The sequence below is a fragment of the Ylistrum balloti genome, unplaced genomic scaffold (assembly GCF_031769215.1).
Source record: "Ylistrum balloti isolate Yb309-2 unplaced genomic scaffold, AGI_CSIRO_Ybal_v1 Utg370544, whole genome shotgun sequence".
Taxonomy (NCBI): Eukaryota; Metazoa; Mollusca; class Bivalvia; order Pectinida; family Pectinidae; genus Ylistrum; species Ylistrum balloti.
Genome location: NW_026782345.1, coordinates 106,500 through 121,414, shown reverse-complemented (window position 1 = coordinate 121,414; position 14,915 = coordinate 106,500).

Genomic DNA, 14,915 nt, shown 5'->3' with positions numbered 1-14,915 from the left:
GACCTATACACGAGATGTCCGTGGCCTTGGGTAGTAGTATGTAGGATGACTGTGCTATACACGAGATGTCCGTGGCCTTGGGTCGTGATATGTAGGATGAGTGTCGACCTATAAGCGAGATGTCCGTGGCCTTGGTTCGTGGTATGCAGGATGAATGACTATCCTATACACGAGATGTCCGTGGCTTTGGGTCGTGGTATGTAGGATGACTGTCGTATACACGAGATGTCCGTGGCCTTGGGTCGTGATATGTAGGATGAGTGTCGACCTATAAGCGAGATGTCCGTGGCCTTGGGTCGTGGTATGTAGGATGAATGACTGTCCTATACACGAGATGTCCGTGGCTTTGGGTCGTGGTATGTAGGATGAGTGACTGTCCTATACACGAGATGTCCGTGAGTCTTGGGTAGTGGTATGTAGGATGAGTGTCGACCTATACACGAGATGTCCGTGGCCTTGGGTAGTGGTATGTAAGGATGACTGTCCTATACACGAGATGTCCGTGGCATTGTGTCGTGGTATGTAGGATGAATGACTGTCCTATACACGAGATGTCCGTGGCCTTGGGTCGTGGTATGTAGGATGAGTGTCGACCTATACACGAGATGTCCGTGGCCTTGGGTCGTGGTATGTAGGATGAGTGTCGACCTATAAGCGAGATGTACGTGGCCTTGGGTCGTGGTATGTAGGATGAGTGACTCTCCTATACACGAGATGTCCGTGAGTCTTGGGTAGTGGTATGTAGGATGAGTGTCGACCTATACACGAGATGTCCGTGGCCTTGGGTCGTGGTATGTAGAATGAGTGTCGACCTATAAGCGAGATGTCCGTGGCCTTGGGTAGTGGTATGTAGGATGAGTGTCGACCTGTAAGCAAGATGTCCGTGGCCTTGGGTCGTGGTATGTAGGATGACTGTCCTATACACGAGATGTCCGTGGCATTGGGTCGTGGTATGTAGGATGACTGTCCTATACACGAGATGTCCGTGGCATTGGGTCGTGGTATGTAGGATGAGTGACTGTCCTATACACGAGATGTCCGTGGCCTTGGGTCATGGTATGTAGGATGAATGACTGTCCTATACACGAGATGTTCGTGGCCTTGGGTCGTGGTATGTAGGATGAGTGTCGACCTATAAGCGAGATGTCCGTGGCCTTGGGTCGTGGTATGTAGGATGAGTGTCGACCTATACACGAGATGTCCGTGGCCTTGGGTCGTGGTATGTAGGATGAATGACTGTCCTATACACGAGATGTCCGTGGCCTTGGGTCGTGGTATGTAGGATGAATGACTGTCCTATACACGAGATGTCAGTGGCCTTGGGTCGTGGTATGTAGGATGAGTGTCGACCTATACACGAGATATCCGTGGCCTTGGGTAGTGGTATGTAGGATGAGTGTCGACCTATACACGAGATGTCCGTGGCCTTGGGTGTGGTATGTAGGATGAATGACTGTCCTATACACGAATGAAAATACGTACACTAACTATTTTTTTCTCTGTAAATAAGGTTGAGAATAGAAACAGACAGGAGAATGCTCTAGTGAGTGATATTATCAAATTAGAAGAAATTATCAATAAATACCCCTCTACAGACTCTCTTACAGAATTGGAAAACAAAAAACAGACATTGGAAGAAATTCATAGGGATAAGATAAAGGGTGTTATGTTCAGATCTAAAGCATCATGGTATGAAGATGGTGAGAAAAATACTAATTACTTTTGCAATTTAGAAAAAAGAAATTACATTAACAAAACTATTTTTGAACTAATTACAGAGTCCGGTAATGTTCTTGATGATGTGGAGGATATTTTACAGGAGGAGGCAAACTTTTTCGGTGATCTATACAAATCTGACAGAGGGCCACAGGGTATTGATAACTCAGATTTTTTTAATCATACAGTTAAGTTGAATGAAGGACAGAAAAGGAGTTGTCAGGGATTACTGAATTTAGATGAATTGGCGAAAGCTCTTAAACACATGGATAATGGGAAGAGTCCAGGGTCAGATGGGTTTGGGGCAGAATTTTACAAATTTTTTTGGCGTGATTTAGGAACTCTGCTTTGTAGGTCAGTAAATTATGCATATGAAAATGGGAAACTCTCAGACTTTCAATGTCAAGGTATTATTACATGCTTGCCAAAAGAGGGAAGGGATAGAAGGTATATAAAAAAATGGAGACCCATATCGTTACTAAATGTTGATTATAAAATAGCAGCTGCTGCAATCGCAAATAGGATTAAGCCATTATTACCGGATATCATAAGCAATACTCAAACTGGGTTCATTAAGGGTAGGTTTATTGGGGAAAACACTAGACAACTTTATGATTTAATGCAGCTCTTGGAAGAAAAAAATAAGCCTGGACTATTGTATCTAATTGATTTCGAAAAAGCATTTGATTCGATAGAATGGGATTTCATTGATAAGGCCATGGAAAGTTTTAATTTCGGTGAATCTATTAGAAAATGGTTTAGAGTTTTATATAAGGATTCAAAAAGTTGTGTAATTAATAATGGTCATCTGTCAAACTTCTTCACCGTGGTTGTCGCCAAGGCGACCCATTGTCACCATATATTTTTATTATAGGTGTTGAAATAATTTTATCTATATATCTAAAAACTAATCCTGATGTTAAACCTCTACAAATAGGTGGTAAAACTTTCCTCCTAGGTCAGTATGCAGATGATGCATATCTTTTACTAGATGGCTCAAGTCAATCATTGTATGCAACTGTTGAAGTAATAAGGTTATTTGCTGTCATATCAGGTCTGAAAATTAATGTTTTAAAATCTAATGTTTATTGGTTAGGTAGCAAAAAGTTTTCAGAACAAAAAATCTGTGCTGATCTTAACCTGTCATGGTCTACAAGGAACTTCAAACTGTTAGGAATAGTTTTCTCTCTGAACTTGGAAGATATGGAAAGATTGATCTATTCTAATAAATTAAAAGACACTGAACGTAAATTGAAATTCTGGACCAAAAGAGATCTTTCTTTACTTGGCAGAATAACAGTGGTAAAATCAATAATCATTCCTACATATGTACATATCTTCAGCTCGATCCCAAACCCGTCATCAAAAATTTTAACTCAGCTTAATAGCATACTGTACAAGTTTATATGGAATTATAAAGTTGAAAAAATTAAGAGAGATACTTTGATTGGTTTGCTTGAAGTTGGAGGCCTAAAAATGACTCATATTATTTCTTTTATCAAATACTTGAAAATGAAATGGTTAAAAAGATTACTGGAAAATGAATCAGTACCATGGAAAACTTTAGTTCCAGATATTTTGAAACTTGATCCAAACATTGCTTTTCAGCTGAACTCAAACTCTCTTGAAAATATAGGAAAACATATTAAGAACAAGTTTTGGAAAGATGTCATATTTGCCTTAGCAGAGATCCAAAATGAGTCTCATAGTCTAGAAGAATATTTAAATGAAGATTTAATTAACCTACTACCACACAACAAAATGTACCTGGGTATCAGCTGGAAACGGTTTGGCTTTAGTCAAATAAAGGATCTTTTTCAGAATGGTAATTTAAAAAGATATCAGGATGTTCAGGATATTCCAAATTTAGGATTTTTGCAATTTTATTCTCTTGTAAACAAAATTAATCAGAGGTGAAAAGATGAATATCGAAGGAGTTTTTTTGGGGGAAAATATAGAATTGTGTGAAACTATCAATGTAATTCATAAAATAAAGACCTCTCCATGCTTGAAATTTATTTACAAAATCATCTTGGATAAAAAGTTTATTAATCCATTCACGAATCAGGATAAATGGAGAGCCAAATTAGATCTAAGGGAAATTTTCATATTTGATACTTATGCTTCTGTTTTTCAATATACTAGAGAAACTAAACTACAGGCCTTTCAGTATAAGATACATCACATAATTTTACCTACTAAGTCCTTTTTATTTAACATCGATATAGAACAAGATAATTTATGTTCATTCTGCAATAGAGAGGAAGAAACAGTGGAACACATTCTATACTATTGTTATTATACAAATGAATTATTAGAAGAATTTATTATGTGGTACTCTGAAAATGATAATACCCAGAATGATCTTGTAGTAAATGCCACTGATGTAATATTTGGTAATGCAAACTTTAGTCAAAGATTAAACCACTTCCTCTTAATGTTGAAATTTCACATTTATTCATGTAAATTTAAAACTACCATCCTTCCAAGCATGTAAACTGTATTTCACTCAGGTTTTGAAAGTAGAAAAAATATATTGCAAAAAAACATAATTTAGAATCAAAATTTCAAAATAAGTGGGGGATATTCACAATAATTCTAAACAATTAAAACAAATAATCCATAATGTAAGAGAACTCTCCCCATACATCAATTTCATGCATTGTGTACAATAACGTACACGTTAAAATTTTTAAGATTATGTGTTCATTTATTATTTTTATTTACACACTGTAAATAAATATGAAAGGGCTATGCAATGCAGTGTAAAAGACTTAATTAGCTGTTATCATTTATATATGATCTGTGTCAGAGGGGGCTCTAATCCAATCCATATGCAGTCAGCTCACTTTATTCATTTTCTAATCTAAAGAATTTAATATATTAATTTCCAATGGCGTTGCCAGTACATTGTATATCAGGGAATGGGCGGAAGACTGTTAAGTGTGAGTGAGAAAATAAATTAGTAACTGTAATGAGCAATGATGAGTGAGTGTAAGGGAATGAATGAGGTACAAGTAAGGTAAAACTAACAGGTATTTATTCCTATCCAGATTTCATTCCATAGCCATTGTAATAAAATGAGTGTAAAAGGCTGTGTAAGTGAAATGTATTTAGTGATAGTGTGTGTGATGATAGATAGCCCTCCTGTGAGAGGACAACATGTTTGTACAGAGTCTGACCCCAGGGCCCCAACCCTGGCAGACCCTCATTAATTAAGTTTCTGGGGCATTAAAATCTTTCATCTGAAAAAAAAGGATGAGTGACTGTTCTATACACGAGATGTCCGTGGCCTCGGGTCATTGTATGTAGGATGAGTGACTGTCCTATACATGAGATATCTGTAGCCTTGGGTCGTGGTATGTATGATGAGTGATTGTCCTATACACGAGATGTCCGTGACCTTGGGTCGTGGTATGTATGATGAGTGACTGTCCTATACACGAGATGTCCGTGGCCTTGGGTCGTGGTATGTATGATGAGTGACAGTCCTATACACGAGATGTCCGTGGCCTCGGTTCATGGTATGTAGGATGAGTGACTGTCCTATACACGAGATGTCCGTTGTAACAATATGTCATTGTTATGTACAAGTTTAGTAATTAGTACTACTGTAATAGTCAAACATTTATGTGATCATATTTCAAGCGTCTATGCCATGCTCGATGTAGCAATAAACGTGTTGTAGCAGCAGCAGTCTCTACGTTGTTCCTAAGGCCTTAATGCCGCGTCATCTTGATACATGGTGTCAGAAGTGCTGTTGAAGCATTAAGTGATGTTCAAGGTAGGAAACGAACTGTAAAAAGACCGTGTTGAGTCACAAGATCTTTGTTAACTCATTGATCGTCTGATGGTAAATGCTGTGAGACAACTCGCCCCCTATCGTAAAGGAACTGTCTGAAAACAAAGAAACAAATATAAACACCCAAAATCCTACAGGAAATAGAAATATGGCGTTACATAGCAACATTCCTATGCCACCCCAACTTCAAATAGGCCCTGGGTCTGAAGCCGCACAGGCGTGGAAAAATGGAAACAAATATGGGACAGCTATGCCGTAGTCTCCGATTTGGCGGGAAAAGATGAAAAGGTCCAAATCGCCACATTCATAACGTATATCGGTCTAGAAGGTCTAGAAATATACAATGGGCTTCCATTACAAGATGTTGAGAGAGAAAATGGACAAAATCTTAGAAAAAATGCAAGAGTACTGTGTTGGAAAGACTAACACAACCTATGAAAGGTATATATTCAACAACTGCGTCCAAGGCCCCGATGAAAATGTAGAAATGTATGTGTCTACGCTACAACGTAAAGCAGCTACATGTGGCTATGGAGATTTGAAAGATGAACTAATTATGGACAGATTGATTTGTGGTCTCAGAGATGGTGCAGTACGAAAACGGTTGTTACAAGAACCTGCTGGTGTTACTCTACAAAAGTGTATAGAAATCTGTAGGGCTGCTGAGTCTACGAAGTTTCAACCGAAAGCCACGGGAGCACAAGCGACCCATGATGATGTACACTCTGTAGGACAGCATACGTCACAAAAAGAAATACAAGGAACAGAAACCCAGGAAGGAGCAGAAACACTGGAAAACTTGTAAATTTTGTGGGAAGCAGCATGAGTTTAAGAAAGAAAAATGCCCTGCGTACCAAAAGACTTGTGAAAACTGCGGTGAGAAGAACCATTTTAAGATTAAATGTCGAAAGCGAAAATCTAGGTTCAAGAAAAGATTGCACTATGTCGATGATTCTGAGTCAGATGAGGAGATGTCCGTGGCCTTTGGTCGTGGTATGTAGGATGAGTGACTGTCCTATACACGAGATGTCCGTGGCCTTGGGTCGTGGTATGTAGGATGAGTGACAGTCCTATACACGAGATGTCCGTGAGTCTTGGGTCGTGGTATGTAGGAAGAGTGTCGACCTATACACGAGATGTCCGTGGCCTTGGGTGTGGTATGTAGGATGAGTGACTGTCCTATACACAAGATGTCCGTGGCCTTGGGTCGTGGTATGTAGGATGAGTGTCGACCTATACACGAGATGTCCGTGAGTCTTGGGTCGTGGTATGTAGGATGAGTGACAGTCCTATACACGAGATGTCCGTGAGTCTTGGGTAGTGGTATGTAGGATGAGTGACAGTCCTATACACGAGATGTCCGTGGCTTTGGGTCGTGGTATGTAGGATGAGTGTCGACCTATACACGAGATGTCCGTGACCTTGGGTCGTGGTATGTAGGATGAGTGACTGTCCTATACACGAGATGTCCGTGAGTCTTGGGTAGTGGTATGTAGGATGAGTGACAGTCCTATACACGAGATGTCCGTGGCTTTGGGTCGTGGTATGTAGGATGAGTGTCGACCTATACACGAGATGTCCGTGACCTTGGGTCGTGGTATGTAGGATGACTGTCCTATACATTATTTGCTCGCAGCTTTAGGTCGTGTTACACATACATGTCGGTAGGATGACGCTCGTTGGATTATTTTGTCGATTCATAGCGTATCCCAAGATACGATTCGCGATCTTACCTCTCCGTTTGGCCATCTTTACTTGTTTAACTTATTCTGATCTCCGCTCAACAACAGGAAATTATAGGAAATCAGTTTGCTCGTTTGTCGCCAAGTTTGCCAAGTACCGCCCTCAACAAGCGTGTGAGATCTGACAATCTCAAAAACCTTGCAATTATGCCTTGATGGTATTTTTTAATAATTTCTTGTAATGGTAGCGTTCTCGTCCAATGTGAAATTTGTAAGAAGATATAGGCAAACTCCAACAATGATCTGCAAAAGTGAATATGACATTTGGAAGGTGGGAGGTGTCGTGATCCAGACTTACCTCGGTGTTAACCATCAAACTGGAGGGTATTATATATAGAGCATCAGGATTGGAGTTGTCCGATATGTCTAGAGATGGTAGGTTTTCTGTCAGTCTCGGTATCAGACAGCATCAACGGCATATTAACACCGGATATCACATCAGGTCGACTGGACACAGACTATTGTTTACATAATTCTGGATCAAATGATAGACGTCTACAAGGGGTCAAGAAGGGATTTCATTACAGGGTTTCCATTCATTATGACAGGGATAATATAGGAGGACGTTTACTTCCAGGAGGAGGTTAATGCTCTAGCTTTTGTAATCTTCAATATCAAATTATTAATTCATGGTTACATAATTATCATCTAATACTATCAACCAGATATTTCGTCTCATCGTCTCCGAATTATTCACCTCCATCATTTTCAAATTATCCTTATAGTTATGTATATAATAAAACTATCTACATCCCTACTGTTGATATCTACATCCCTACTGTTGATATCTACATCCCTACTGTTGATATCTACATCCCTACTGTTGATACCTACATCCCTACTGTTGATACCTATATCCCTACTGTTGATATCTACATCCCTACTGTTGATATATACATCCCTACTGTCGATGTAGATATCAACAGTAGGGATGTAGGTATCAACAGTAAGGAAGTAAATATCAACAGTAGGGATGTAGATATCAACAGTAGGGATTAGGTATCAACAGTAGGGAAGTAGATATCAACAGTAACGATGTAGATATCAACAGTAGGGAAGTAGATATCAACAGTAGGGATGTAGGTATCAACAGTAGGGATGTAGATATCAACAGTAGGGATGTAGATATCAACAGTAGGGATGTATACTACTTCCCTACTGTTGATATCTACATCCCTACTGTTGATACCTACATCCCTACTACATCCCTACTGTTGATATCTACATCCCTACTGTTGATACCTACATCCCTACTGTTGATATATACATCCCTCCTGTTGATACCTACATTCCTACTGTTGATATCTACATCCCTACTGTTGATATCTACTGTTGATACCTACATCCTTACTGTTGATACCTACATCCTTACTGTTGATATCTACTTCCTTACTGTTGATATCTACATCCCTACTGTTGATATCTACTTCCCTACTGTTGATATCTACATCCCTACTGTTGATACCTACATCCCTACTGTTGATATATACATCCCTCCTGTTGATACCTACATCCCTACTGTTGATATCTACTGTTGATACCTACTGTTGATATCTACATCCTTACTGTTGATATCTACATCCCTACTGTTGATACCTACATCCCTACTGTTGATATCTACATCCCTACTGTTGATATCTACATCCCTACTGTTGATACCTACATCCCTACTGTTGATACCTATATCCCTACTGTTGATATCTACATCCCTACTGTTGATATCTACATCCCTACTGTTGATATATACATCCCTACTGTCGATGTAGATATCAACAGTAGGGATGTAGGTATCAACAGTAAGGAAGTAAATATCAACAGTAGGGATGTAGATATCAACAGTAGGGATTAGGTATCAACAGTAGGGAAGTAGATATCAACAGTAACGATGTAGATATCAACAGTAGGGAAGTAGATATCAACAGTAGGGATGTAGGTATCAACAGTAGGGATGTAGATATCAACAGTAGGGATGTAGATATCAACAGTAGGGATGTATACTACTTCCCTACTGTTGATATCTACATCCCTACTGTTGATACCTACATCCCTACTACATCCCTACTGTTGATATCTACATCCCTACTGTTGATACCTACATCCCTACTGTTGATATATACATCCCTCCTGTTGATACCTACATTCCTACTGTTGATATCTACATCCCTACTGTTGATATCTACTGTTGATACCTACATCCTTACTGTTGATACCTACATCCTTACTGTTGATATCTACTTCCTTACTGTTGATATCTACATCCCTACTGTTGATATCTACTTCCCTACTGTTGATATCTACATCCCTACTGTTGATACCTACATCCCTACTGTTGATATATACATCCCTCCTGTTGATACCTACATCCCTACTGTTGATATCTACTGTTGATACCTACTGTTGATATCTACATCCTTACTGTTGATATCTACATCCCTACTGTTGATACCTACATCCCTACTGTTGATATCTACATCCCTACTGTTGATATCTACTTCCTTACTGTTGATATCTACATCCCTACTGTTGATACCTACATCCTTACTTTTGATAGATTTAGAGAAATAGATATTGATAATACTGTACACGGGAGAGAAAGTAAAAGTTATTTTATGAACTTCATATAAAAATCCCAGTCACGTGATTTACTATGTAGGAATTCTTTTAGGAAGTGCTGTGGTCGTCATCTAAGCCACGTGTTATACTAAGTGGGACTCCTTAAGGGCGTGGCTGTAGACATTATTCAAGTCACGTGGTTTACTTAGTAGGATTCCTCAAGGAAGTGCACTAAGCACTATCTTATTCATTAATTATCATTTTACTGCAATATCACAAACAGATTTTCTATAGTCGGATCTAGGTCAAGTGACAGATGACTAATTGCTAATAACTGTAAATCACCGGTCATCAGAACGGGAACAGAAGATAACAGATGTTTGAGAGCAGCTCGTAGACATATCTAATTTCATCTTATACGATTGATGATCAAACACGAAAACTTGATTTTCAGGGGGAAATAATAGAGTGTCAAAGACTGGCCAGATGAACACTATCAGGACCATCTACATAGCGCCAAGGGCTCGACAGAACTATATGGACAATCTGTATAGCGCTAAGGGTTCGACAGATGAGCACCATCAGGACAATCTGTATAGAGCGACAAGGGCTCGCCAGATGAGCACTATATGGACAATCTGTATAGCGCCAAGGGCTCGCCAGATGAGCACTATATGGACAATCTATATAGCGCCAAGGGCTCGCCAGATGAGCACTATCAGGACAATCTATATAGCGCCAAGGGCTCGTCATATTAGTCTCTATCATAGAATAGGGATACTTTCAGCTCTCATTATAACTTTAAATAGACTGTATTACATTGTTACAAACTTGACCTTTTTAAACTAGACAGCTTGTCGGCCGATTGGTACAGAACTGAGAGGGAGTTCCCGATAGGTTGACCTGAAATTCATAATTAATCCGAATCAGATCTTGTGATGTCTTTCGGAAATCCTATTTTTCAAACCAGGTGAATGAACGGGGGATGTTATTTATTGATGACATCAAAGACGGGCACTTTAATAAAAGGAAATATATCTGCCAGTAACCTTATAATTCACTCAATCGATAAGACTTTCCTTTATAGTGAGTAGTCACGACATCACAAACGAGCGATAATATAGATATTCAGCGTAATGAATTCACTTATTGACAAAACCGATCGTTGTACCGATAAGACATGGCAGTCAAGCAGCCTCCGCTAGGATCATTTAGTACACACACCAAGTGGCTATATAATTTCCAACAAGGAAGTCACCGATGACGGTAATCATATCCACAGATCGGACAAGTACCGCAGTTAATTTGTCTGGAACAGACAGCTACTTTTATTTTCTGACTTGAATTGATCATCATTCAGTGAAAAGTGCGTCATAATGCGTCAGTGATTGGACAGCGTTTACGGTGATAAAAACACAGTGGGTGGACATATCCTCTGTGACGCTGTACATTTGGTATATAGCTGTGCCCCGTTGCGTTCATATCCCCATAAACACAATGCGGTACGAATATTAGCAATTTGGGTTGCTATGCCCCGGATCGAAAGATCGGGATACATGTAAATTGTATTTGTGCTGTTTGTCTGTTGATAACTTTAACCTTACCCATGACTATTGCACCGTAAGCGGTAAGATTAGATCCGACCTTTAGGTAGAGTCTGGGAATGTTTCTTATAGAAGGATCCGGACCCTGAAGATAGAATAGAGTCTGGGAATGTTTCTTACAGAAGGATCCGGACCCTGGAGATGGAGTAGAGTCTGGGAATGTTTCTTATAGAAGGATCCGGACCCTGGAGATGGAGTAGAGTCTGGGAATGTTTCTTATAGAAGGATCCGGACCCTGGAGATGGAGTAGAGTCTGGGAATGTTTCTTATAGAAGGATCCGGACCCCGGAGATAGAATAGAGTCTGGGAATGTTTCTTATAGAAGGATCCGGACCCTGGAGATAGAATAGAGTCTGGGAATGTTTTTTACAGAAGGATCCGGACCCCGGAGATGGAGAAGAGTCTGGGAATGTTTCTTATAGAAGGATCGGGACCTTGGAGATGGAGTAGAGTCTGGGAATGTTATAGTAGGACTCCGTCGCTACTAAGATAGGACGTCCTGGTGATGTGGTCGTACAGAAGGACTCCGTCGCTACTAAGATAGGACGTCCTTGTGATGTGGTCGTACAGAAGGACTCCGTCGCTACTAAGATAGGACGTCCTTGTGATGTGGTCGTATAGAAGGACTCTCTCGCCACTAAGAAAGGACGTCCTTGTGATGTGGTCGTACAGAAGGACTCCGTCGCCACTAAGATAGGACATCCCTGTGATGGGGTCCTACAGATGGACTCCGTCGCTACTAAGATAGGACGTCCCTGTGATGGGATCCTGCAGAAGGACTCCGTCGCTACTAAGATAGGACGTCCTTGTGATGTGGTCGTACAGAAGGACTCCGTCGCTACTAAGATAGGACGTCCTTCTGATGTGGTCGTATAGAAGGACTCCGTCGCTACTAAGATAGGACGTCCTTGTGATGTGGTTGTACAGAAGGACTCCGTCGCTACTAAGATAGGACGTCCTTGTGATGTGGTTGTACAGAAGGACTCCGTCGCTACTAAGATAGGACGTCCTTGTGATGTGGTTGTACAGAAGGACTCCGTCGCTACTAAGATAGGACGTCCTTGTGATGTGGTCGTACAGAAGGACTCCGTCGCTACTAAGATAGGACGTCCTTGTGATGTGGTCGTACAGAAGGATCTGTCCTTTATTCATGCACTCTAGTTGCTTAGTTCTCCTTCTTAATTTAGGATCGAAAGTAAACAACATCCAAACTGTGATGTCTTTTAGCCATAGATATGTACCCACATGTCTGAATCAGAATTATATGACTCAATGATTTGACAGGCACAATTGGACTAATATAAAAACCACGACTTCAGAATGGAAGGTCGTTCCCGCTCTACTTTATTTATACTGAATGTGAAGCAGTTGTGGGTTTTAGCTGTTTGCTCGTATTTTGTTAAACATTAAAAAAATTAGAATCGCTAGTGCACGTGGGTGATGGATAGTTGTCAACAAAACTGACGTGAGAGAGGTAGTGATGGAAGAGAAAGGGACAGGCGTGATTGCCGGCCTGGATAATATAGGCTCTCTTCTTCCTTAAACAGTTTAATCTAACTCGATTGATAAAGAAAAAAAATGCTCATTATAATTTTCTGTAGAATTGGTACGCCATAGTCTCTTAGTCGGGATACTTTGAACCTCTTACTTCTTTTGTAAGTACAACGATCTAGAATTAAAGCACTGCGTAAGTGGAACGTTAAAAGTCAACACTATTACAATACAAATGTGGCCTAGAAAAATGCTTCTCTTTCTGTTATATCACGGCACACGTGGACATAACTATTTCGCTAGCCACTCTCATACATTAACAGCCCTCTGACATAGCCCCAGGTAGTCTACAATCGCCGAGCTGACAACTGATAGGTCTGAGGTACAGACATTCTCCACGCGGGCCACCATTTGAAGTCCCATCCGACGGATTGTGTAGTTGCTATGTGTTGGTAAGGTGATGATGGTGATCTGTTTTGATGTCCATACAGATGTAAATCGTCTTTCCATTTTCCATCTGCCTCTTTATATATTGTTCACTTTATCAATGTCTATACTTTCTGTAAATCCACACTGTTCCTTCCTTCATGTAGCTGTCAATTTCCTACGTTTAAATAATTATGTTTCGTGTATGTGTTGGGCTGAATATAGAAATGGAGTAGGGATCCTACTAATTTTTACCAAGCGGGATGACAAGCACCCTTTTAGCCTTTAAAGGGTGTGTGTGTATGTGTGTTGGGGGGTTATGCTTTCATGTATTTCATGTAAATCCCCTTTTTCGAAAATGAGGAAATTAAGATATTTGCATAATTTCACCGAATATTTAATTTATCGACAAACATCTGTCACCAAACATAGAGAAGTAATGTCATTATCTATTTTAACTAATTGATAATATATTCTTTTAATATTGGTTTTGATCAAACTCAACTCGGCATTAGTAAAATAGTAGTCAGTATAAACGAAGGAATCCGGAAACATTTGTCCAGGGGAGATAACTCAAACTGATATCTCATAACCATCACGCCCCCCCCCCCTCCCTAAGTTTATGCGTACCGTATAACACCTTTTACCTACTATATATCTCTGTCTAAAACTGCAGTAACCGGTTCTTCATTTGGGAACGTGACATTAATGGGATTTACTAAGATTTACATCGTGAGTATCGTCGAAGATGAAGAAGACATGACCTTTCGGAATACCTATTCTTATTTTCTGCATTTTTTATGGATTCTGGTTTTGTTCATGTCATGCCCTGTTTCATCGCATTTGAGTTTGAATTAAGACTGTCAACAAGTCCATACTTTTCACTGATCAGTAGTTAATTTAGCTTATCCGCCGTGCGCCAGCTTATCCATCACATTACCACAATGTATAGTAAATTAAACGATGAAATATATATAGAACACATAAGAAATGAAAGACTTGAGTGGTCATGGCTGAATTTCTGTCCTAGCACATTTTATTTCCAAATTCAAAAAAAAAAAAAAAAAAAAATCATGCCTTGTTTTTCAAAAATAAAAGTTGAAACCTTTATTGAGTAAGGCAGTTTGTTTATGACTTTTAACAAGTGTGTACTTTTGAAAAGGAAAAATATAATTTATCGGTTTAATGTGTCAAAACGGTGTACTGAAAACTCTAGCTCCTCAAATTTGGAATTCGTGTATTTATAAATCTGATGTGTAGAATCGCCAGGTCTTCCACTGAAATGATCTATACATTCCTTTAGAACCCAGAACTCGACATTGACTTAGGATCGTTCTATCATCCGCGTAACATAGTCATAAGATGACTAACCCCACGTTGACCTAGTCATAAGATGACCTACCGCAAGTTGATTAGGTCTCAAGCTGACCTAGCCTCAAAGTGACCTAGCCTCGAGTTGACTTATATGTAGCCTCAAGTTGACCTAGCCTCAAAGTGACCTAGCCTTAAGTTGACTTATATGTAGCCTCAAGTTGACCTAGCCTCAAAGTGACCTAGCCTCAAGTTGACTTATATGTAGCC